The sequence below is a fragment of the Schistocerca cancellata genome, chromosome 1 (assembly GCF_023864275.1).
Source record: "Schistocerca cancellata isolate TAMUIC-IGC-003103 chromosome 1, iqSchCanc2.1, whole genome shotgun sequence".
NCBI classification, from domain to species: Eukaryota; Metazoa; Arthropoda; class Insecta; order Orthoptera; family Acrididae; genus Schistocerca; species Schistocerca cancellata.
In genome coordinates this window covers 5,389,646-5,417,176 of record NC_064626.1, presented here as the reverse complement: position 1 = coordinate 5,417,176, position 27,531 = coordinate 5,389,646, and positions in this window count along the sequence as shown.

Here is a 27,531-nt window from a genome sequence, read left to right as displayed (position 1 = left end):
GCAATAGACCCATGGAGACAAGTCGGGTGGAGGACGATGTACTGAATCGACACGCAATTTGAGAAATCCATCGTCATTAGGTGGCCCTGAATGTTACAATTCACTATCAGTTCTTCGTCAGATTCGAAAATCTTTGACTCACAGCAGAACGGCCATAAGGTGCCCGAGGCAGCAATAGACCCATGGAGACAAGTCTGCTGGAGGAGGATGTATTGAATCGGGACGCAATTTGAGTGATCCATCGTCATTAGGTGGCCCTGAACGTTACAATTCACTATCAGTTTTTCGTCCGATTCGAAAATCTTTGACTCCCAGCAGAACGGCCATAAGGTGCCCGAGGCAGCAATAGACCCATGGAGACAAGTCGGCTGGAGGACGATATATTGAATCGGGACGCAATTTGAGTGATCCATCGTCATTACGTGGCCCTGAATGTTACAATTCACTATCAGTTTTTCGTGAGATTCGAAAAACTTTGACTCACAGCAGAACGGCCATAAGGTGCCCGAGGCAGCAATAGACCAATGGAGACAAGTCTGCTGGAGGACGATATATTGAATCGGGACGCAATTTGAGTGTTCCATCGTCATTAGGTGGCCCTGAACGTTACAGTTCACTATCAGTTTTTCGCCCGATTCGAAAATCTTTGACTCACTGCAGAACGGCCATAAGGTGCCCGAGGCAGCAATAGACCCATGGAGACAAGTCTGCTGGAGGAGGATGTATTGAATCGGGACGCAATGTGAGTGATCCATCGTCATTAGGTGGCCCTGAACGTTATAATTCACTATCAGTTTTTCGTCCGATTCGAAAATCTTTGACTCACAGCAGAACGGCCATAAGGTGCAGGAGGCAGCAATAGACCTATGGAGACAAGTCTGCTGGAGGACGATGTATTGAATCGGGACGCAATTTGAGTGTTCCATCGTCATTAGGAGGCCCTGAACGTTACAATTCACTATCAGTTTTTCGTCCGATTCGAAAATCTTTGACTCACAGCAGAACGGCCATAAGGTGCCCAAGGCAGCAATAGACCCATGGAGACAAGTCGGCTGGAGGACGATGTATTGAATCGGGACGCAATTTGAGTGATCCATCATCATTACGTGGCCCTGAATGTACAATTCACTATCAGTTTTTCGTCAGATTCGAAAAACTTTGACTCACAGCAGAACAGTCATAAGGTGCCCGAGGCAGCAATAGACCCATGGAGACAAGTCTGCTGGAGGACGATGTATTGAATCGGGACGCAATTTGAGTGATCCATCGTCATTAGGTGGCCCTGAAAGTTACAATTCACTATCAGTTTTTCGTCCGATTCGAAAATCTTTGACTCACAGCAGAACGGCCATAAGGTGCCCGAGGCAGCAATAGACTCATGGAGACAAGTCGGCTGGAAGACGATGTATTCAATCGGGACGCAATTTGAGTTATCCATCGTCATTGGGTGGCCCTGAAAGTTTCAATTCGCTATCAGTTTTTCGTCCGATTCGAAAATCTTTGACTCACAGCAGAACGGCCATAAGGTGCCCGAGGCAGCAATTGACCCATTAAGACAAGTCTGCTGGAGGACGATGTATTGAATCGGGACGCAATTTGAGTGATCCATCGTCATTAGGTGGCCCTGAACGTTACAATTCACAAACAGTTTTTCGTCCCATTCGATAATTTAGACTCACAGCATAACGGACATGGAGACAAGTCGGCTGGAGGACGATGTATTGAATCGGAACGCAATTTGAGTGTTCCATCGTCATTAGGAGGCCCTGAACGTTACAATTCACTATCAGTTTTTCGTCCGATTCGAAAATCTTTGACACAGCAGAACGGCCATAAGGTGCCCGAGGCAGCAATAGACCCATGGAGACAAGTCGGCTGGAGGACGATGTACTGAATCGAGACGCAATTTGAGAGATCCATCGTCATTAGGAGGCCCTTAATGTTACAATTCACTATCAGTTTTTCGTCAGATTCGAAAATCTTTGACTCACAGCAGAACGGCCATAAGTTGCCCGAGGCAGCAATAGACCCATGGAGTCAAGTCTGCTGGAGGACGATGTATTGAATCGGGACGCAATTTGAGTGATCCTTCGTCATGAGGTGGCCCTGAAAGTTACAATTCACAAACAGTTTTTCGTCCCATTCGATAATTTAGACTCACAGCATAACGGACATGGACACAAGTCGGCTGGAGGACGATGTATTGAATCGGGACGCAATTTGAGTGATCCATTGTCATTACGTGGCCCTGAATGTTACAATTCACTATCAGTTTTTCGTGAGATTCGAAAAACTTTGACTCACAGCAGAACAGTCATAAGGTGCCCGAGGCAGCAATAGACCCATGGAGACAAGTCTGCTGGAGGACGATGTATTGAATCGGGACGCAATTTGAGTGATCCATCGTCATTAGGTGGCCCTGAAAGTTACAATTCACTATCAGTTTTTCGTCCGATTCGAAAATCTTTGACTCACAGCAGAACGGCCATAAGGTGCCCGAGGCAGCAATAGACTCATGGAGACAAGTCGGCTGGAAGACGATGTATTCAATCGGGACGCAATTTGAGTTATCCATCGTCATTGGGTGGCCCTGAAAGTTACAATTCGCTATCAGTTTTTCGTCCGATTCGAAAATCTTTGACTCACAGCAGAACGGCCATAAGGTGCCCGAGGCAGCAATTGACCCATTAAGACAAGTCTGCTGGAGGACGATGTATTGAATCGGGACGCAATTTGAGTGATCCATCGTCATTAGGTGGCCCTGAACGTTACAATTCACAAACAGTTTTTCGTCCCATTCGATAATTTAGACTCACAGCATAACGGACATGGAGACAAGTCGGCTGGAGGACGATGTATTGAATCGGAACGCAATTTGAGTGTTCCATCGTCATTAGGAGGCCCTGAACGTTACAATTCACTATCAGTTTTTCGTCCGATTCGAAAATCTTTGACACAGCAGAACGGCCATAAGGTGCCCGAGGCAGCAATAGACCCATGGAGACAAGTCGGCTGGAGGACGATGTACTGAATCGAGACGCAATTTGAGAGATCCATCGTCATTAGGAGGCCCTTAATGTTACAATTCACTATCAGTTTTTCGTCAGATTCGAAAATCTTTGACTCACAGCAGAACGGCCATAAGTTGCCCGAGGCAGCAATAGACCCATGGAGTCAAGTCTGCTGGAGGACGATGTATTGAATCGGGACGCAATTTGAGTGATCCATCGTCATGAGGTGGCCCTGAAAGTTACAATTCACAAACAGTTTTTCGTCCCATTCGATAATTTAGACTCACAGCATAACGGACATGGAGACAAGTCGGCTGGAGGACGATGTATTGAATCGGGACGCAATTGGAGTGTTCCATCGTCATTAGGAGTCCCTGAACGTTACAATTCACTATCAGTTTTTCGTCCGATTCGAAAATCTTTGACACAGCAGAACGGCCATAAGGTGCCCGAGGCAGCAATAGACCCATGGAGACAAGTCGGCTGGAGGACGATGTACTGAATCGAGACGCAATTTGAGAGATCCATCGTCATTACGTGGCCCTGAATGTACAATTCACTATCAGTTTTTCGTCCGATTCGAAAATCTTTGACTCACAGCAGAACGGCCATAAGGTGCCCGAGGCAGCAATAGACCCATGGAGACAAGTCTGCTGGAGGACGATGTATTGAATCGGGACGCAATTTGAGTGTTCCATCGTCATTAGGAGACCCTGAACGTTACAATTCACTATCAGTTTTTCGTCCGATTCGAAAATCTTTGACTCACAGCAGAACGGCCATAAGGTGCCCGAGGCAGCAATAGACCCATGGAGACAAGTCGGCTGGAGGACGATGTATTGAATCGGGACGCAATTTGAGTGATCCATCGTCATTACGTGGCCCTGAATGTACAATTCACTATCAGTTTTTCGTCAGATTCGAAAAACTTTGACTCACAGCAGAACAGCCATAAGGTGCCCGAGGCAGCAATAGACCCATGGAGACAAGTCTGCTGGAGGACGATGTATTGAATCGGGACGCAATTTGAGTGATCCATCGTCATTAGGTGGCCCTGAAAGTTACAATTCACTATCAGTTTTTCGTCCGATTCGAAAATCTTTGACTCTCAGCAGAACGGCCATAAGGTGCCCGAGGCAGCAATAGACCCATGGAGACAAGTCTGCTGGAGGACGATGTATTGAATCGGGACGCAATTTGAGTGTTTCATCGTCATTTGGAGGCCCTGAACGTTACAATTCACTATCAATTTTTCGTCCGATTCGAAAATCTTTGACTCACAGCAGAACGGCCATAAGGTGCCCGAGGCAGCAATAGACTCATGGAGACAAGTCGGCTGGAAGACGATGTATTCAATCGGGACGCAATTTGAGTTATCCATCGTCATTGGGTGGCCCTGAAAGTTACAATTCACTATCAGTTTTTCGTCCGATTCGAAAATCTTTGACTCACAGCAGAACGGCCATAAGGTGCCGGAGGCAGCAATAGACCCATTAAGACAAGTCTGCTGGAGGACGATGTATTGAATCGGGACGCAATTTGAGTGATCCATCGTCATTATGTGGCCCTGAACGTTACAATTCACAAACAGTTTTTCGTCCCATTCGATAATTTAGACTCACAGCATAACGGACATGGAGACAAGTCGGCTGGAGGACGATGTATTGAATCGGGACGCAATTTGAGTGTTCCATCGTCATTAGGAGGCCCTGAACGTTACAATTCACTATCAGTTTTTCCTCCGATTCGAAAATCTTTGACACAGCAGAACGGCCATAAGGTGCCCGAGGCAGCAATAGACCCATGGAGACAAGTCGGCTGGAGGACGATGTACTGAATCGAGACGCAATTTGAGAGATCCATCGTCATTAGGAGGCCCAGAATGTTACAATTCACTATCAGTTTTTCGTCAGATTCGAAAATCTTTGACTCACAGCAGAACGGCCATAAGTTGCCCGAGGCAGCAATAGACCCATGGAGACAAGTCTGCTGGAGGACGATGTATTGAATCGGGACGCAATTTGAGTGATCCATCGTCATGAGGTGGCCCTGAAAGTTACAATTCACAAACAGTTTTTCGTCCCATTCGATAATATAGACTCACAGCATAACGGACATGGAGACAAGTCGGCTGGAGGACGATGTATTGAATCGGGACGCAATTTGAGTGTTCCATCGTCATTAGGAGGCCCTGAACGTTACAATTCACTATCAGTTTTTCGTCCGATTCAAAAATCTTTGACACAGCAGAACGGCCATAAGGTGCCCGAGGCAGCAATAGACCCATGAAGACAAGTCTGCTGGAGGACGATGTATTGAATCAGGACGCAATTTGAGTGTTCCATCATCATTAGGAGGCCCTGAACGTTACAATTCACTATCAGTTTTTCGTCCGATTCGAAAATTTTTGACTCACAGCATAACGGCCATAAGGTTCCCGAGGCAGCAATAGACCCATGGAGACAAGTCGGCTGGAGGACGATGTACTGAATCGAGACGCAATTTGAGAGATCCATCGTCATTAGGTGGCCCTGAATGTTACAATTCACTATCAGTTTTTCGTCAGATTCGAAAATCTTTGACTCACAGCAGAACAGCCATAAGGTGCCCGAGGCAGCAATAGACCCATGGAGACAAGTCTGCTGGAGGACGATGTATTGAATCGGGACGCTATTTGAGTTTTCCATCGTCATTAGGTGGCCCTGAACGTTACAATTCACTATCAGTTTTTCGTCCGATTCGAAAATCTTTGACTCCCAGCAGAACGGCCATAAGGTGCCCGAGGCAGCAATAGACCCATGGAGACAAGTCAGCTGGAGGACGATGTATTGAATCAGGACGCAATTTGAGTGATCCATCGTCATTACGTGGCCCTGAAAGTTACAATTCACTATCAGTTTTTCGTCCGATTCGAAAATCTTTGACTCACAGCAGAACGGCCATAAGGTGCCCGAGGCAGCAATAGACTCATGGAGACAAGTCGGCTGGAAGACGATGTATTGAATCGGGACGCAATTTGAGTGATCCATCGTCATTAGGTGGCCCTGAAAGTTACAATTCACTATCAGTTTTTCGTCCGATTCGAAAATCTTTGACTCACAGCAGAACGGCCATAAGGTGCCCGAGGCAGCAATAGACCCATGGAGACAAGTCTGCTGGAGGACGATGTATTGAATCGGGACGCAATTTGAGTGATCCATCGTCATTAGGTGGCCCTGAACGTTACAATTCACTAACAGTTTTTCGTCCCATTCGATAATTTAGACTCACAGCATAACGGACTTGGAGACAAGTCGGCTGGAGGACGATGTATTGAATCGGGACGCAATTTGAGTGTTCCATCGTCATTAGGAGGCCCTGAACGTTACAATTCACTATCAGTTTTTCGTCCGATTCGAAAATTTTTGACACAGCAGAACGGCCATAAGGTGCCCGAGGCAGCAATAGACCCATGGAGACAAGGCGGCTGGAGGAAGATGTATTGAATCGGGACGCAATTTGAGTGATCCATCGTCATTAAATGGCCCTGAACGTTACAATTTACTATCAGTTTTTCGTCCGATTCGAAAATCTTTGACTCACAGCAGAACGGCCATAAGGTGCCAGAGGCAGCAATAGACCCATGGAGACAAGTCGGCTGGAAGACGATGTATTGAATCGGGACGCAATTTGAGTGATCCATCGTCATGAGGTGGCCCTGAAAGTTACAATTCACAAACAGTTTTTCGTCCCATTCGATAATTTAGACTCACAGCATAACGGACATGGAGACAAGTCGGCTGGAGGACGATGTATTGAATCGGGACGCAATTGGAGTGTTCCATCGTCATTAGGAGTCCCTGAACGTTACAATTCACTATCAGTTTTTCGTCCGATTCGAAAATCTTTGACACAGCAGAACGGCCATAAGGTGCCCGAGGCAGCAATAGACCCATGGAGACAAGTCGGCTGGAGGACGATGTACTGAATCGAGACGCAATTTGAGAGATCCATCGTCATTACGTGGCCCTGAATGTACAATTCACTATCAGTTTTTCGTCCGATTCGAAAATCTTTGACTCACAGCAGAACGGCCATAAGGTGCCCGAGGCAGCAATAGACCCATGGAGACAAGTCTGCTGGAGGACGATGTATTGAATCGGGACGCAATTTGAGTGTTCCATCGTCATTAGGAGACCCTGAACGTTACAATTCACTATCAGTTTTTCGTCCGATTCGAAAATCTTTGACTCACAGCAGAACGGCCATAAGGTGCCCGAGGCAGCAATAGACCCATGGAGACAAGTCGGCTGGAGGACGATGTATTGAATCGGGACGCAATTTGAGTGATCCATCGTCATTACGTGGCCCTGAATGTACAATTCACTATCAGTTTTTCGTCAGATTCGAAAAACTTTGACTCACAGCAGAACAGCCATAAGGTGCCCGAGGCAGCAATAGACCCATGGAGACAAGTCTGCTGGAGGACGATGTATTGAATCGGGACGCAATTTGAGTGATCCATCGTCATTAGGTGGCCCTGAAAGTTACAATTCACTATCAGTTTTTCGTCCGATTCGAAAATCTTTGACTCTCAGCAGAACGGCCATAAGGTGCCCGAGGCAGCAATAGACCCATGGAGACAAGTCTGCTGGAGGACGATGTATTGAATCGGGACGCAATTTGAGTGTTTCATCGTCATTTGGAGGCCCTGAACGTTACAATTCACTATCAATTTTTCGTCCGATTCGAAAATCTTTGACTCACAGCAGAACGGCCATAAGGTGCCCGAGGCAGCAATAGACTCATGGAGACAAGTCGGCTGGAAGACGATGTATTCAATCGGGACGCAATTTGAGTTATCCATCGTCATTGGGTGGCCCTGAAAGTTACAATTCACTATCAGTTTTTCGTCCGATTCGAAAATCTTTGACTCACAGCAGAACGGCCATAAGGTGCCGGAGGCAGCAATAGACCCATTAAGACAAGTCTGCTGGAGGACGATGTATTGAATCGGGACGCAATTTGAGTGATCCATCGTCATTATGTGGCCCTGAACGTTACAATTCACAAACAGTTTTTCGTCCCATTCGATAATTTAGACTCACAGCATAACGGACATGGAGACAAGTCGGCTGGAGGACGATGTATTGAATCGGGACGCAATTTGAGTGTTCCATCGTCATTAGGAGGCCCTGAACGTTACAATTCACTATCAGTTTTTCCTCCGATTCGAAAATCTTTGACACAGCAGAACGGCCATAAGGTGCCCGAGGCAGCAATAGACCCATGGAGACAAGTCGGCTGGAGGACGATGTACTGAATCGAGACGCAATTTGAGAGATCCATCGTCATTAGGAGGCCCAGAATGTTACAATTCACTATCAGTTTTTCGTCAGATTCGAAAATCTTTGACTCACAGCAGAACGGCCATAAGTTGCCCGAGGCAGCAATAGACCCATGGAGACAAGTCTGCTGGAGGACGATGTATTGAATCGGGACGCAATTTGAGTGATCCATCGTCATGAGGTGGCCCTGAAAGTTACAATTCACAAACAGTTTTTCGTCCCATTCGATAATATAGACTCACAGCATAACGGACATGGAGACAAGTCGGCTGGAGGACGATGTATTGAATCGGGACGCAATTTGAGTGTTCCATCGTCATTAGGAGGCCCTGAACGTTACAATTCACTGTCAGTTTTTCGTCCGATTCAAAAATCTTTGACACAGCAGAACGGCCATAAGGTGCCCGAGGCAGCAATAGACCCATGAAGACAAGTCTGCTGGAGGACGATGTATTGAATCAGGACGCAATTTGAGTGTTCCATCATCATTAGGAGGCCCTGAACGTTACAATTCACTATCAGTTTTTCGTCCGATTCGAAAATTTTTGACTCACAGCATAACGGCCATAAGGTTCCCGAGGCAGCAATAGACCCATGGAGACAAGTCGGCTGGAGGACGATGTACTGAATCGAGACGCAATTTGAGAGATCCATCGTCATTAGGTGGCCCTGAATGTTACAATTCACTATCAGTTTTTCGTCAGATTCGAAAATCTTTGACTCACAGCAGAACAGCCATAAGGTGCCCGAGGCAGCAATAGACCCATGGAGACAAGTCTGCTGGAGGACGATGTATTGAATCGGGACGCTATTTGAGTTTTCCATCGTCATTAGGTGGCCCTGAACGTTACAATTCACTATCAGTTTTTCGTCCGATTCGAAAATCTTTGACTCCCAGCAGAACGGCCATAAGGTGCCCGAGGCAGCAATAGACCCATGGAGACAAGTCAGCTGGAGGACGATGTATTGAATCAGGACGCAATTTGAGTGATCCATCGTCATTACGTGGCCCTGAAAGTTACCATTCACTATCAGTTTTTCGTCCGATTCGAAAATCTTTGACTCACAGCAGAACGGCCATAAGGTGCCCGAGGCAGCAATAGACTCATGGAGACAAGTCGGCTGGAAGACGATGTATTGAATCGGGACGCAATTTGAGTGATCCATCGTCATTAGGTGGCCCTGAAAGTTACAATTCACTATCAGTTTTTCGTCCGATTCGAAAATCTTTGACTCACAGCAGAACGGCCATAAGGTGCCCGAGGCAGCAATAGACCCATGGAGACAAGTCTGCTGGAGGACGATGTATTGAATCGGGACGCAATTTGAGTGATCCATCGTCATTAGGTGGCCCTGAACGTTACAATTCACTAACAGTTTTTCGTCCCATTCGATAATTTAGACTCACAGCATAACGGACTTGGAGACAAGTCGGCTGGAGGACGATGTATTGAATCGGGACGCAATTTGAGTGTTCCATCGTCATTAGGAGGCCCTGAACGTTACAATTCACTATCAGTTTTTCGTCCGATTCGAAAATTTTTGACACAGCAGAACGGCCATAAGGTGCCCGAGGCAGCAATAGACCCATGGAGACAAGGCGGCTGGAGGAAGATGTATTGAATCGGGACGCAATTTGAGTGATCCATCGTCATTAAATGGCCCTGAACGTTACAATTTACTATCAGTTTTTCGTCCGATTCGAAAATCTTTGACTCACAGCAGAACGGCCATAAGGTGCCAGAGGCAGCAATAGACCCATGGAGACAAGTCGGCTGGAAGACGATGTATTGAATCGGGACGCAATTTGAGTGATCCATCGTCATTAGGTGGCCCTGAAAGTTACAATTCACTATCAGTTCTTCGTCCGATTCGAAAATCTTTGACTCACAGCAGAACGGCCATAAGGTGCCCGAGGCAGCAATAGACCCATGGAGACAAGTCTGCTGAAGGACGATGTATTGAATCGGGTCGCAATTTTAGTGATCCATCGTCATTAGGTCGCCCTAAACGTTACAATTCACTATCAGTTTTTCGTCCCATTCGATAATTTAGACTCACAGCATAACGTCCATGGAGACAAGTCGGCTGGAGGACGATGTATTGAATCGGGACGCAATTTGAGTGTTCCATCGTCATTAGGTGGCCCTGAACGTTACAATTCTCTATCAGTTTTTCGTCAGATTCGAAAATCTTTGACTCACAGCAGAACGGCCATAAGGTGCCCGAGGCAGCAATAGACCCATTGAGACAAGTCTGCTGGAGGACGATGTATTGAATCGAGACGCAATTTGAGTGATCCATCGTCATTAGGTGGCCCTGAACGTTACAATTCACTATCAGTTTTTCGTCCGATTCGAAAATCTTTGACTCACAGCAGAACGGCCATAAGGTGCCCGAAGCAGCAATAGACCCATGGAGACAAGTCTGCTGGAGGACGATGTATTGAATCGATACGCAATTTGAGTGATCCATCGTCATTAGGTGGCCCCTGAACGTTACAATTCACTATCAGTTTTTCGTCCCATTCGATAATCTAGACACTCAGCAGAACGGCCATAAGGTGCCCGAGGCAGCAATAGACCCATGGAGACAAGTCGGCTGGAGAACGATGTATTGAATCGGGACGCAATTTGAATGTTCCATCGTCATTAGGAGGCCCTGAATGTTACAATTAACTATCAGTTTTCCGTCCCATTCGATAATCTATACTCACAGCAGAACAGCCATAAGGTGCCCGAGGCAGCAATAGACCCATGGAGACAAGTCTGCTGGAGGACGATGTATTGAATCGGGACGCAATTTGAGTGATCCATCGTCATTAGGTGGCCCTGAAAGTTACAATTCACTATCAGTTTTTCGTCCGATTCGAAAATCTTTGACTCACAGCAGAACGGCCATAAGGTGCCCGAGGCAGCAATAGACCCATGGAGACAAGTCTGCTGGAGGACGATGTATTGAATCGGGACGCAATTTGAGTGTTCCATCGTCATTAGGAGGCTCTGAACGTTACAATTCACTATCAATTTTTCGTCCGATTCGAAAATCTTTGACTCACAGCAGAACGGCCATAAGGTGCCCGAGGCAGCAATAGGCTCATGGAGACAAGTCGGCTGGAAGACGATGTATTCAATCGGGACGCAATTCGAGTTATCCATCGTCATTGGGTGGCCCTGAAAGTTACAATTCACTATCAGTTTTTCGTCCGATTCGAAAATCTTTGACTCACAGCAGAACGGCCATAAGGTGCCCTAGGCAGCAATAGACCCATTAAGACAAGTCTGCTGGAGGACGATGTATTGAATCGGGACGCAATTTGAGTGATCCATCGTCATTAGGTGGCCCTGAACGTTACAATTCACAAACAGTTTTTCGTCCCATTCGATAATTTAGACTCACAGCATAACGGACATGGAGACAAGTCGGCTGGAGGACGATGTATTGAATCGGGACGCAATTTGAGTGTTCCATCGTCATTAGGAGGCCCTGAACGTTACAATTCACTATCAGTTTTTCGTCCGATTCGAAAATCTTTGACACAGCAGAACGGCCATAAGGTGCCCGAGGCAGCAATAGACCCATGGAGACAAGTCGGCTGGAGGACGATGTACTGAATCGAGACGCAATTTGAGAGATCCATCGTCATTAGGTGGCCCTGAATGTTACAATTCACTATCAGTTTTTCGTCAGATTCGAAAATCTTTGACTCACAGCAGAACGGCCATAAGTTGCCCGAGGCAGCAATAGACCCATGGAGACAAGTCTGCTGGAGGACGATGTATTGAATCGGGACGCAATTTGAGTGATCCATCGTCATTAGGTGGCCCTGAAAGTTACAATTCACAAACAGTTTTTCGTCCCATTCGATAATTTAGACTCACAGCATAACGGACATGGAGACAAGTCGGCTGGAGGACGATGTATTGAATCGGGACGCAATTTGAGTGTTCCATCGTCATTAGGAGGCCCTGAACGTTACAATTCACTATAAGTTTTTCGTCCGATTCGAAAATCTTTGACACAGCAGAACGGCCATAAGGTGCCCGAGGCAGCAATAGACCCATGGAGACAAGTCGGCTGGAGGACGATGTACTGAATCGAGACGCAATTTGAGAGATCCATCGTCATTAGGTGGCCCTGAATGTTACAATTCACTATCAGTTTTTCGTCAGATTCGAAAATCTTTGACTCACAGCAGAACGGCCATAAGGTGCCCGAGGCAGCAATATACCCATGGAGACAAGTCTGCTGGAGGAGGATGTATTGAATCGGGACACAATTTGAGTGATCCATCGTCATTAGGTGGCCCTGAACGTTACAATTCACTATCAGTTTTTCGTCCGATTCCAAAATCTTTGACTCACCGCAGAACGGCCATAAGGTGCCCGAGGCAGCAATAGACCCATGAAGACAAGTCTGCTGGAGGACGATGTATTGAATCGGGACGCAATTTGAGTGTTCCATCATCATTAGGAGGCCCTGAACGTTACAATTCACTATCAGTTTTTCGTCCGATTCGAAAATTTTTGACTCACAGCAGAACGGCCATAAGGTGCCCGAGGCAGCAATAGACCCATGGAGACAAGTCGGCTGGAGGACGATGTACTGAATCGAGACGCAATTTGAGAGATCCATCGTCATTAGGTGGCCCTGAATGTTACAATTCACTATCAGTTTTTCGTCAGATTCGAAAATCTTTGACTCACAGCAGAACGGCCATAAGGTGTCCGAGGCAGCAATAGACCCATGGAGACAAGTCTGCTGGAGGACGATGTATTGAATCGGGACGCAATTTGAGTGATCCATCGTCATTAGGTGGCTCTGAACGTTACAATTCACTATCAGTTTTTCGTCCGATTCGAAAATCTTTGACTCACAGCAGAACTGCCATAAGGTGCCCGAGGCAGCAATAAACCCATGGAGACAAGTCTGCTGGAAGACGATGTATTGAATCGGGACGCAATTTGAGTGTTCCATCGTCATTAGGAGGCTCTGAACGTTACAATTCACTATCAGTTTTTCGTCCGATTCGAAAATCTTTGACTCACAGCACAACGACCATAAGGTGCCCGAGGCAGCAATAGACCCATGGAGACCAGTCGGCTGGAGGACGATGTATTGAATCGGGACGCAATTTGAGTGATCCATCGTCATTAGGTGGCCCTGAAAGTTACAATTCCCTATCAGTTTTTCGTCCGATTCGAAAATTTTTGACTCACAGCAGAACGGCCATAAGGTGCCCGAGGCAGCAATAGACCCATGGAGACAAGTCTGCTGGAGGACGATGTATTGAATCGGTACGCAATTTGAGTGATCCATCGTCATTAGGTGGCCCCTGAACGTTACAATTCACTATCAGTTTTTCGTCCCATTCGATAATCTAGACACTCAGCAGAACGGCCATAAGGTGCCCGAGGCAGCAATAGACCCATGGAGACAAGTCGGCTGGTAAACGATGTATTGAATCGGGACGCAATTTGAATGTTCCATCGTCATTAGGAGGCCCTGAATGTTACAATTAACTATCAGTTTTCCGTCCCATTCGATAATCTATACTCACAGCAGAACAGCCATAAGGTGCCCGAGGCAGCAATAGACCCATGGAGACAAGTCTGCTGGAGGACGATGTATTGAATCGGGACGCAATTTGAGTGATCCATCGTCATTAGGTGGCCCTGAAAGTTACAATTCACTATCAGTTTTTCGTCCGATTCGAAAATCTTTGACTCACAGCAGAACGGCCATATGGTGCCCGAGGCAGCAATAGACCCATGGAGACAAGTCTGCTGGAGGACGATGTATTGAATCGGGACGCAATTTGAGTGTTCCATCGTCATTAGGAGGCCCTGAACGTTACAATTCACTATCAATTTTTCGTCCGATTCGAAAATCTTTGACTCACAGCAGAACGGCCATAAGGTGCCCGAGGCAGCAATAGGCTCATGGAGACAAGTCGGCTGGAAGACGATGTATTCAATCGGGACGCAATTCGAGTTATCCATCGTCATTGGGTGGCCCTGAAAGTTACAATTCACTATCAGTTTTTCGTCCGATTCGAAAATCTTTGACTCACAGCAGAACGGCCATAAGGTGCCCGAGGCAGCAATAGACCCATTAAGACAAGTCTGCTGGAGGACGATGTATTGAATCGGGACGCAATTTGAGTGATCCATCGTCATTAGGTGGCCCTGAACGTTACAATTCACAAACAGTTTTTCGTCCCATTCGATAATTTAGACTCACAGCATAACGGACATGGAGACAAGTCGGCTGGAGGACGATGTATTGAATCGGGACGCAATTTGAGTGTTCCATCGTCATTAGGAGGCCCTGAACGTTACAATTCACTATCAGTTTTTCGTCCGATTCGAAAATCTTTGACACAGCAGAACGGCCATAAGGTGCCCGAGGCAGCAATAGACCCATGGAGACAAGTCGGCTGGAGGACGATGTACTGAATCGAGACGCAATTTGAGAGATCCATCGTCATTAGGTGGCCCTGAATGTTACAATTCACTATCAGTTTTTCGTCAGATTCGAAAATCTTTGACTCACAGCAGAACGGCCATAAGTTGCCCGAGGCAGCAATAGACCCATGGAGACAAGTCTGCTGGAGGACGATGTATTGAATCGGGACGCAATTTGAGTGATCCATCGTCATTAGGTGGCCCTGAAAGTTACAATTCACAAACAGTTTTTCGTCCCATTCGATAATTTAGACTCACAGCATAACGGACATGGAGACAAGTCTGCTGGAGGACGATGTATTGAATCGGGACGCAATTTGAGTGTTCCATCGTCATTAGGAGGCCCTGAACGTTACAATTCACTATCAGTTTTTCGTCCGATTCGAAAATCTTTGACACAGCAGAACGGCCATAAGGTGCCCGAGGCAGCAATAGACCCATGGAGACAAGTCGGCTGGAGGACGATGTACTGAATCGAGACGCAATTTGAGAGATCCATCGTCATTAGGTGGCCCTGAATGTTACAATTCACTATCAGTTTTTCGTCAGATTCGAAAATCTTTGACTCACAGCAGAACGGCCATAAGGTGTCCGAGGCAGCAATAGACCCATGGAGACAAGTCTGCTGGAGGACGATGTATTGAATCGGGACGCAATTTGAGTGATCCATCGTCATTAGGTGGCTCTGAACGTTACAATTCACTATCAGTTTTTCGTCCGATTCGAAAATCTTTGACTCACAGCAGAACTGCCATAAGGTGCCCGAGGCAGCAATAAACCCATGGAGACAAGTCTGCTGGAGGACGATGTATTGAATCGGGACGCAATTTGAGTGTTCCATCGTCATTAGGAGGCTCTGAACGTTACAATTCACTATCAGTTTTTCGTCCGATTCGAAAATCTTTGACTCACAGCACAACGACCATAAGGTGCCCGAGGCAGCAATAGACCCATGGAGACCAGTCGGCTGGAGGACGATGTATTGAATCGGGACGCAATTTGAGTGATCCATCGTCATTAGGTGGCCCTGAAAGTTACAATTCCCTATCAGTTTTTCGTGCGATTCGAAAATCTTTGACTCACAGCAGAACGGCCATAAGGTGCCCGAGGCAGCAATAGACCCATGGAGACAAGTCTGCTGGAGGACGATGTATTGAATCGGTACGCAATTTGAGTGATCCATCGTCATTAGGTGGCCCCTGAACGTTACAATTCACTATCAGTTTTTCGTCCCATTCGATAATCTAGACACTCAGCAGAACGGCCATAAGGTGCCCGAGGCAGCAATAGACCCATGGAGACAAGTCGGCTGGTAAACGATGTATTGAATCGGGACGCAATTTGAATGTTCCATCGTCATTAGGAGGCCCTGAATGTTACAATTAACTATCAGTTTTCCGTCCCATTCGATAATCTATACTCACAGCAGAACAGCCATAAGGTGCCCGAGGCAGCAATAGGCTCATGGAGACAAGTCGGCTGGAAGACGATGTATTCAATCGGGACGCAATTCGAGTTATCCATCGTCATTGGGTGGCCCTGAAAGTTACAATTCACTATCAGTTTTTCGTCCGATTCGAAAATCTTTGACTCACAGCAGAACGGCCATAAGGTGCCCGAGGCAGCAATAGACCCATTAAGACAAGTCTGCTGGAGGACGATGTATTGAATCGGGACGCAATTTGAGTGATCCATCGTCATTAGCTGGCCCTGAACGTTACAATTCACAAACAGTTTTTCGTCCCATTCGATAATTTAGACTCACAGCATAACGGACATGGAGACAAGTCGGCTGGAGGACGATGTATTGAATCGGGACGCAATTTGAGTGTTCCATCGTCATTAGGAGGCCCTGAACGTTACAATTCACTATCAGTTTTTCGTCCGATTCGAAAATCTTTGACACAGCAGAACGGCCATAAGGTGCCCGAGGCAGCAATAGACCCATGGAGACAAGTCGGCTGGAGGACGATGTACTGAATCGAGACGCAATTTGAGAGATCCATCGTCATTAGGTGGCCCTGAATGTTACAGTTCACTATCAGTTTTTCGTCAGATTCGAAAATCTTTGACTCACAGCAGAACGGCCATAAGTTGCCCGAGGCAGCAATAGACCCATGGAGACAAGTCTGCTGGAGGACGATGTATTGAATCGGGACGCAATTTGAGTGATCCATCGTCATTAGGTGGCCCTGAAAGTTACAATTCACAAACAGTTTTTCGTCCCATTCGATAATTTAGACTCACAGCATAACGGACATGGAGACAAGTCTGCTGGAGGACGATGTATTGAATCGGGACGCAATTTGAGTGTTCCATCGTCATTAGGAGGCCCTGAACGTTACAATTCACTATCAGTTTTTCGTCCGATTCGAAAATCTTTGACACAGCAGAACGGCCATAAGGTGCCCGAGGCAGCAATAGACCCATGGAGACAAGTCGGCTGGAGGACGATGTACTGAATCGAGACGCAATTTGAGAGATCCATCGTCAATAGGTGGCCCTGAATGTTACAATTCACTATCAGTTTTTCGTCAGATTCGAAAATCTTTGACTCACAGCAGAACGGCCATAAGGTGCCCGAGGCAGCAATATACCCATGGAGACAAGTCTGCTGGAGGAGGATGTATTGAATCGGGACACAATTTGAGTGATCCATCGTCATTAGGTGGCCCTGAACGTTACAATTCACTATCAGTTTTTCGTCCGACTCCAAAATCTTTGACTCACCGCAGAACGGCCATAAGGTGCCCGAGGCAGCAATAGACCCATGAAGACAAGTCTGCTGGAGGACGATGTATTGAATCGGGACGCAATTTGAGTGTTCCATCATCATTAGGAGGCCCTGAACGTTACAATTCACTATCAGTTTTTCGTCCGATTCGAAAATTTTTGACTCACAGCAGAACGGCCATAAGGTGCCCGAGGCAGCAATAGACCCATGGAGACAAGTCGGCTGGAGGACGATGTACTGAATCGAGACGCAATTTGAGAGATCCATCGTCATTAGGTGGCCCTGAATGTTACAATTCACTATCAGTTTTTCGTCAGATTCGAAAATCTTTGACTCACAGCAGAACGGCCATAAGGTGCCCGAGGCAGCAATAGACCCATGGAGACAAGTCTGCTGGAGGATGATGTATTGAATCGGGACGCAATTTGAGTGATCCATCGTCATTAGGTGGCCCTGAACGTTACAATTCACTATCAGTTTTTCTTCCGATTCGAAAATCTTTGACTCCCAGCAGAACGGCCATAAGGTGCCCGAGGCAGCAATAGACCCATGGAGACAAGTCGGCTGGAGGACGATGTATTGAATCGGGACGCAATTTGAGTGATCCATCGTCATTACGTGGCCCTGAAAGTTACAATTCACTATCAGTTTTTCGTCCGATTCGAAAATCTTTGACTCACAGCAGAACGGCCATAAGGTGCCCGAGGCAGCAATAGACTCATGGAGACAAGTCGGCTGGAAGACGATGTATTCAATCGGGACGCAATTTGAGTGATCCATCGTCATTAGGTGGCCCTGAAAGCTACAATTCACTATCAGTTTTTCGTCCGATTCGAAAATCTTTGACTCACAGCAGAACGGCCATAAGGTGCCCGAGGCAGCAATAGACCCATGGAGACAAGTCTGCTGGAGGACGATGTATTGAATCGGGACGCAATTTGAGTGATCCATCGTCATTAGGTGGCCCTGAACGTTACAATTCACTAACAGTTTTTCGTCCCATTCGATAATTTAGACTCACAGCATAACGGACATGGAGACAAGTCGGCTGGAGGACGATGTATTGAATCGGGACGCAATTTGAGTGTTCCATCGTCATTAGTAGGCCCTGAACGTTACAATTCACTATCTGTTTTTCGTCCGATTCGAAAATTTTTGACACAGCAGAACGGCCATAAGGTGCCCGAGGCAGCAATAGACCCATGGAGACAAGGCGGCTGGAGGAAGATGTATTGAATCGGGACGCAATTTGAGTGATCCATCGTCATTAGGTGGCCCTGAACGTTACAATTTACTATCAGTTTTTCGTCTGATTCGAAAATCTTTGACTCACAGCAGAACGGCCATAAGGTGCCGGAGGCAGCAATAGACCCATGGAGACAAGTCGGCTGGAAGACGATGTATTGAATCGGGACGCAATTTGAGTGATCCATCGTCATTAGGTGGCCCTGAAAGTTACAATTCACTATCAGTTCTTCGTCTGATTCAAAAATCTTTGACTCACAGCAGAACGGCCATAAGGTGCCCGAGGCAGCAATAGAGCCATGGAGACAAGTCTGCTGAAGGACGATGTATTGAATCGGGTCGCAATTTTAGTGATCCATCGTCATTAGGTGGCCCTGAACGTTACAATTCACTATCAGTTTTTCGTCCCATTCGATAATTTAGACTCACAGCATAACGTCCATGGAGACAAGTCGGCTGGAGGACGATGTATTGAATCGGGACGCAATTTGAGTGTTCCATCGTCATTAGGTGGCCCTGAACGTTACAATTCACTATCAGTTTTTCGTCAGATTCGAAAATCTTTGACTCACAGCAGAACGGCCATAAGGTGCCCGAGGCAGCAATAGACCCATAGAGACAAGTCTGCTGGAGGACGATGTATTGAATCGGCACGCAATTTGAGTGATCCATCGTCATTAGTTGGCCCTGAACGTTACAATTCAATATCAGTTTTTCGTCCGATTCGAAAATCTTTGACTCACAGCAGAACGGCCATAAGGTGCTCGAGGCAGCAATAGACCCATGGAGACAAGTCTGCTGGAGGACGATGTATTGAATCGGGACGCAATTTGAGTGATCCATCGTCATTAGGTGGCCCTTAACGTTACAATTCACTATCAGTTTTTCATCCGATTCGAAAATCTTTGACTCACAGCAGAACTGCCATAAGGTGCCCGAGGCAGCAATAGACCCATGGAGACAAGTCTGCTGGAAGAGGATGTATTGAATCGGGACGCAATTTGAGTGATCCATCGTCATTAGGTGGCCCTGAACGTTACAATTCACTATCAGTTTTTCGTCCGATTCCAAAATCGTTGACTCACAGCAGAACGGCCATAAGGTGCCCGAGGCTGCATTAGACCCATGAAGAGAAGTCGGCTGGAGGACGATGTATTGAATCGGGACGCAATTTGAGTGATCCATCGTCATTAGGTGGCCCTGAATGTTACAATGCCCTATCAGTTTTTCGTCCGATTCGAAAATCTTTGACTCACAGCAGAACGGCCATAAGGTGCCCGAGGCAGCAATAGACCCATGGAGACAAGTCGGCTGGAGGACGATGTATTGAATCGGGACGCAATTTGAGTGATCCATCGTCATTACGTGGCCCTGAATGTACAATTCACTATCAGTATTTCGTCAGATTCGAAAAACTTTGACTCACAGCAGAACAGCCATAAGGTGCCCGAGGCAGCAATAGACCCATGGAGACAAGTCTGCTGGAGGACGATGTATTGAATCGGGACGCAATTTGAGTGATCCATCGTCATTAGGTGGCCCTGAAAGTTACAATTCACTATCAGTTTTTCGTCCGATTCGAAAATCTTTGACTCACAGCAGAACGGCCATAAGGTGCCCGAGGCAGCAATAGACCCATGGAGACAAGTCTGCTGGAGGACGATGTATTGATTCGGGACGCAATTTGAGTGTTCCATCGTCATTTGGAGGCCCTGAACGTTACAATTCACTATCAATTTTTCGTCCGATTCGAAAATCTTTGAGTCACAGCTGAACGACCAGAAGGTGCCCGAGGCAGCAATAGACCCATGGAGACAAGTCTGCTGGAGGACGATGTATTGAATCGGGACGCAATTTGAGTGATCCATCGTCATTAGGTGGCCCTGAACGTTACAATTCACTATCAGTTTTTCGTCCGACTCGAAAATCTTTGAGTCACAGCTGAACGACCAGAAGGTGCCCGAGGCAGCAATAGACCCATGGAGACAAGTCAGCTGGAGGATGATGTATTGAATCGGGACGCAATTTGAGTGATCCATCGTCATTAGGTGGCCCTGAACGTTACAATTCACTATCAGTTTATCGTCCGATTCGAAAATCTTTGACTCACAGCAGAACGGCCATAAGGTGCCCGAGGCAGCAATAGACCCATGAAGACGAGTCTGCTGGAGGACGATGTATTGAATCGGGACGCAATTTGAGTGATCCATCGTCATTCGGAGGCCCTGAACGTTACAAATCACTACCAGTTTTTCGTCCGATTCGAAAATATTTGACTCACAGCAGAACGACCATAAGGTGCTCGAGGCAGCAATACACCCTTGGAAACAAGTCTGCTGGAGGAGGATGTATTGAATCGCGACGCAATTTGAGTGATCCATCGTCATTAGGTGGCCCTGAACGTTACAATTCACTATCAGTTTTTCGTCCGATTCGAAAATCTTTGACTCACAGCAGAACGGCCATAAGGTGCCCGAGGCAGCAATAGACCCATGGAGACAAGTCTGCTGGAGGACGATGTATTGAATCGGGACGCAATTTGAGTGTTCCATCGTCATTAGGAGGCCCTGAACGTTACAATTCACTATCAGTTTTTCGTCCGATTCGAAAATCTTTGACTCACAGAAGAAGGGCCATAAGGTGCCCGAGGCTGCAATAGACCCATGGAGACAGGTCGGCTGGAGGACGATGTATTGAATCGGGACGCAATTTGAGTGATCCATCGTCATTACGTGGCCCTGAATGTACAATTCACTATCAGTTTTTCGTCAGATTCGAAAAACTTTGACTCACAGCAGAACAGCCATAAGGTGCCCGAGGCAGCAATAGACCCATGGAGACAAGTCTGCTGGAGGACGATGTATTGAATCGGGACGCAATTTGAGTGATCCATCGTCATTAGGTGGCCCTGAAAGTTACAATTCACTATCAGTTTTTCGTCCGATTCGAAAATCTTTGACTCACAGCAGAACGGCCATAAGGTGCCCGAGGCAGCAATAGACCCATGGAGACAAGTCTGCTGGAGGACGATGTATTGAATCGGGACGCAATTTGAGTGATCCATCGTAATTAGGTGGCCCTGAACGTTACAATTCACAAACAGTTTTTCGTCCCATTCGATAATTTAGACTCACAGCATAACGGACATGGAGACAAGTTGGCTGGAGGACGATGTATTGAATCGGGACGCAATTTGAGTGTTCCATCGTCATTAGGAGGCCCTGAACGTTACAATTCACTATCAGTTTTTCGTCTGATTCGAAAATCTTTGACACAGCAGAACGGCCATCAGGTGCCCGAGGCAGCAATAGACCCATGGAGACAAGTCGGCTGGAGGACGATGTACTGAATCGAGACGCAATTTGAGAGATCCATCGTCATTAGGTGGCCCTGAATGTTACAATTCAGTATCAGTTTTTCGTCAGATTCGAAAACCTTTGACTCACAGCAGAACGGCCATAAGTTGCCCGAGGCAGCAATAGACCCATGGAGACAAGTCTGCTGGAGGACGATGTATTGAATCGGGACGCAATTTGAGTGATCCATCGTCATTAGGTGGCCCTGAACGTTACAATTCACTATCAGTTTTTCGTCCGATTCGAAAATCTTTGACTCCCAGCAGAACGGCCATAAGGTGCCCGAGGCAGCAATAGACCCATGGAGACAAGTCGGCTGGAGGACGATGTATTGAATCGGGACGCAATTTGAGTGATCCATCGTCATTACGTGGCCCTGAATGTTACAATTCACTATCAGTTTTTCGTGAGATTCCAAAAACTTTGACTCACAGCAGAACGGCCATAAGGTGCCCGAGGCAGCAATAGACCAATGGAGACAAGTCTGCTGGAGGACGATGTATTGAATCGGGACGCAATTTGAGTGATCCATCGTCATTAGGTGGCCCTGAACGTTACAATTCACTATCAGTTTTTCGCCCGATTCGAAAATCTTTGACTCACTGCAGAACGGCCATAAGGTGCCCGAGGCAGTAATAGACCCATGGAGACAAGTCTGCTGGAGGAGGATGTATTGAATCGGGACGCAATTTGAGTGATCCATCGTCATTAGGTGGCCCTGAACGTTACAATTCACTATCAGTTTTTCGTCCGATTCGAAAATCTTTGACTCACAGCAGAAAGGCCATAAGGTGCCCGAGGCAGCAATAGACCCATGGAGACAAGTCTGCTGGAGGACGATGTATTGAATCGGGACGCAATTTGAGTGTTCCATCGTCGTTAGGAGGCCCTCAACGTTACAATTCACTATCAGTTTTTCGTCCGATTCGAAAATCTTTGACTCACAGCAGAACGGCCATAAGGTGCCCGAGGCAGCAATAGACCCATGGCGACAAGTCGGCTGGAGGACGATGTATTGAATCGGGACGCAATTTGAGTGATCCATCGTCATTACGTGGCCCTGAATGTACAATTCACTATCAGTTTTTCGTCAGATTCGAAAAACTTTGACTCACAGCAGAACAGCCATAAGGTGCCCGAGGCAGCAATAGACCCATGGAGACAAGTCTGCTGGAGGACGATGTATTGAATCGGGACGCAATTTGAGTGATCCATCGTCATTAGGTGGCCCTGAAAGTTACAATTCACTATCAGTTTTTCGTCCGATTCGAAAATCTTTGACTCACAGCAGAACGGCCATAAGGTGCCCGAGGCAGCAATAGACCCATGGAGACAAGTCTGCTGGAGGACGATGTATTGAATCGGGACGCAATTTGAGTGTTCCATCGTCATTTGGAGGTCCTGAACGTTACAATTCACTATCAATTTTTCGTCCGATTCGAAAATCTTTGACTCACAGCAGAACGGCCATAAGGTGCCCGAGGCAGCAATAGACTCATGGAGACAAGTCGGCTGGAAGACGATGTATTCAATCGGGACGCAAATTGAGTTATCCATCGTCATTGGGTGGCCCTGAAAGTTACAATTCACTATCAGTTTTTCGTCCGATTCGAAAATCTTTGACTCACAGCAGAACGGCCATAAGGTGCCCGAGGCAGCAATTGACCCATTAAGACAAGTCTGCTGGAGGACGATGTATTAAATCGGGACGCAATTTGAGTGATCCATCGTCATTAGGTGGCCCTGAACGTTACAATTCACAAACAGTTTTTCGTCCCATTCGATAATTTAGACTCACAGCATAACGGACATGGAGACAAGTCGGCTGGAGGACGATGTATTGAATCGGGACGCAATTTGAGTGTTCCATCGTCATTAGGAGGCCCTGAACGTTACATTCACTATCAGTTTTTCGTCCGATTCGAAAATCTTTGACACAGCAGAACGGCCATAAGGTGCCCGAGGCAGCAATAGACCCATGGAGACAAGTCGGCTGGAGGACGATGTACTGAATCGAGACGCAATTTGAGAGATCCATCGTCATTAGGAGGCCCTGAATGTTACAATTCACTATCAGTTTTTCGTCAGATTCGAAAATCTTTGACTCACAGCAGAACGGCCATAAGTTGCCCGAGGCAGCAATAGACCCATGGAGACAAGTCTGCTGGAGGACGATGTATTGAATCGGGACGCAATTTGAGTGATCCATCGTCATGAGGTGGCCCTGAAAGTTACAATTCACAAACAGTTTTTCGTCCCATTCGATAATTTAGACTCACAGCATAACGGACATGGAGACAAGTCGGCTGGAGGACGATGTATTGAATCGGGACGCAATTTGAGTGTTCTTTCGTCATTAGGAGGCCCTGTACGTTACAATTCACTATCAGTTTTTCGTCCGATTCGAAAATCTTTGACACAGCAGAACGGCCATAAGGTGCCCGAGGCAGCAATAGACCCATGGAGACAAGTCGGCTGGAGGACGATGTACTGAATCGAGACGCAATTTGAGAGATCCATCGTCATTACGTGGCCCTGAATGTACAATTCACTATCAGTTTTTCGTCCGATTCGAAAATCTTTGACTCACAGCAGAACGGCCATAAGGTGCCCGAGGCAGCAATAGACCCATGGAGACAAGTCTGCTGGAGGACGATGTATTGAATCGGGACGCAATTTGAGTGTTCCATCGTCATTAGGAGGCCCTGAACGTTACAATTCACTATCAGTTTTTCGTCCGATTCGAAAATCTTTGACTCACAGCAGAACGGCCATAAGGTGCCCGAGGCAGCAATAGACCCATGGAGACAAGTCTGCTGGAGGACGATGTATTGAATCGGGACGCAATTTGAGTTATCCATCGTCATTGGGTGGCCCTGAAAGTTACAATTCACTATCAGTTTTTCGTCCGATTCGAAAATCTTTGACTCACAGCAGAACGGCCATAAGGTGCCCGAGGCAGCAATAGACCCATTAAGACAAGTCTGCTGGAGGACGATGTATTGAATCGGGACGCAATTTGAGTGATCCATCGTCATTAGGTGGCCCTGAACGTTACAATTCACAAACAGTTTTTCGTCCCATTCGATAATTTAGACTCACAGCATAACGGACATGGAGACAAGTCGGCTGGAGGACGATGTATTGAATCGGGACGCAATTTGAGTGTTCCATCGTCATTAGGAGGCCCTGAACGTTACAATTCACTATCAGTTTTTCGTCCGATTCGAAAATCTTTGACACAGCAGAACGGCCATAAGGTGCCCGAGGCAGCAATAGACCCATGGAGACAAGTCTGCTGGAGGACGATGTATTGAATCGGGACGCAATTTGAGTGATCCATCGTCATGAGGTGGACCTGAAAATTACAATTCACAAACAGTTTATCGTCCCATTCGATAATTTAGACTCACAGCATAACGGACATGGAGACAAGTCGGCTGGAGGACGATGTATTGAATCGGGACGCAATTTGAGTGTTCCATCGTCATTAGGAGGGCCTGAACGTTACAATTCACTATCAGTTTTTCGTCCGATTCGAAAATCTTTGACACAGCAGAACGGCCATAAGGTGCCCGAGGCAGCAATAGACCCATGGAGACAAGTCGGCTGGAGGACGATGTACTGAATCGAGACGCAATTTGAGAGATCCATCGTCATTAGGTGGCCCTGAATGTTACAATTCACTATCAGTTTTTCGTCAGATTCGAAAATCTTTGACTCACAGCAGAACGGCCATAAGGTGCCCGAGGCAGCAATAGACCCATGGAGACAAGTCTGCTGGAGGAGGATGTATTGAATCGGGACACAATTTCAGTGATCCATCGTCATTAGGTGGCCCTGAACGTTACAATTCACTATCAGTTTTTCGTCCGATTCGAAATTCTTTGACTCCCAGCAGAACGGCCATAAGGTGCCCGAGGCAGGAATAGACCCATGGAGACAAGTCGGCTGGAGGACGATGTATTGAATCGGGACGCAATTTGAGTGATCCATCGTCATTACGTGGCCCTGAATGTTACAATTCACTATCAGTTTTTCGTGAGATTCGAAAAACTTTGACTCACAGCAGAACGGCCATAAGGTGCCCGAGGCAGCAATAGACCCATGGAGACAAGTTTGCTGGCTGACGATGTATTTAATCGAGACGCAATTTGAGTGATCCATCGTCATTAGGTGGCCCTGAACCTTACAATTCACTATCAGTTTTTCGTCCGATTCGAAAATCTTTGACTCACAGCAGAACGGCCATAAGGTGCCCGAGGCAGCAATAGACTAATGAAGACAAGTCGGATGGAGGACGATGTATTGAATCGGGACGCAATTTGAGTGATCCATCGTCATTAGGTGGCCCTGAACGTTACAATTCACTATCAGTTTTTCGTCCGATTCCAAAATCTTTGACTCACCGCAGAACGGCCATAAGGTGCCCGAGGCAGCAATAGACCCATGAAGACAAGTCTGCTGGAGGACGATGTATTGAATCGGGACGCAATTTGAGTGTTCCATCATCATTAGGAGGCCCTGAACGTTACAATTCACTAACAGTTTTTCGTCCGATTCGAAAATTTTTGACTCACAGCATAACGGCCATAAGGTTCCCGAGGCAGCAATAGACCCATGGAGACAAGTCGGCTGGAGGACGATGTACTGAATCGAGACGCAATTTGAGAGATCCATCGTCATTAGGTGGCCCCGAACGTTACAATTGACTATCAGTTTTTCGTCCGATTCGAAAATTTTTGACACAGCAGAACGGCCATAAGGTGCCCGAGGCAGCAATAGACCCATGGAGACAAGGCGGCTGGAGGAAGATGTATTGAATCGGGACGCAATTTGAGTGATCCATCGTCATTAGGTGGCCCTGAACATTACAATTTACTATCAGTTTTTCGTCCGATTCGAAAATCTTTGACTCACAGCAGAACGGCCATAAGGTGCCAGAGGCAGCAATAGACCCATGGAGACAAGTCGGCTGGAAGACGATGTATTGAATCGGGACGCAATTTGAGTGATCCATCGTCATTAGGTGTCCCTGAAAGTTACAATTCACTATCAGTTCTTCGTCCGATTCGAAAATCTTTGACTCACAGCAGTACGGCCATAAGGTGCCCGAGGCAGCAATAGACCCATGGAGACAAGTCTGCTGGAACAGGATGTATTGAATCGGGACGCAATTTGAGTGATCCATCGTCATTAGGTGGCCCTGAACGTTACAATTCACTATCAGTTTTTCGTCCGATTAAAAAATCTTTGACTCACAGCAGAACGGCCATAAGGTGCCCGAGGCTGCAATAGACCCATGAAGACAAGTCGGCTGGAGGACGATGTATTGAATCGGGACGCAATTTGAGTGATCCATCGTCATTAGGTGGCCCCGAATGTTACAAT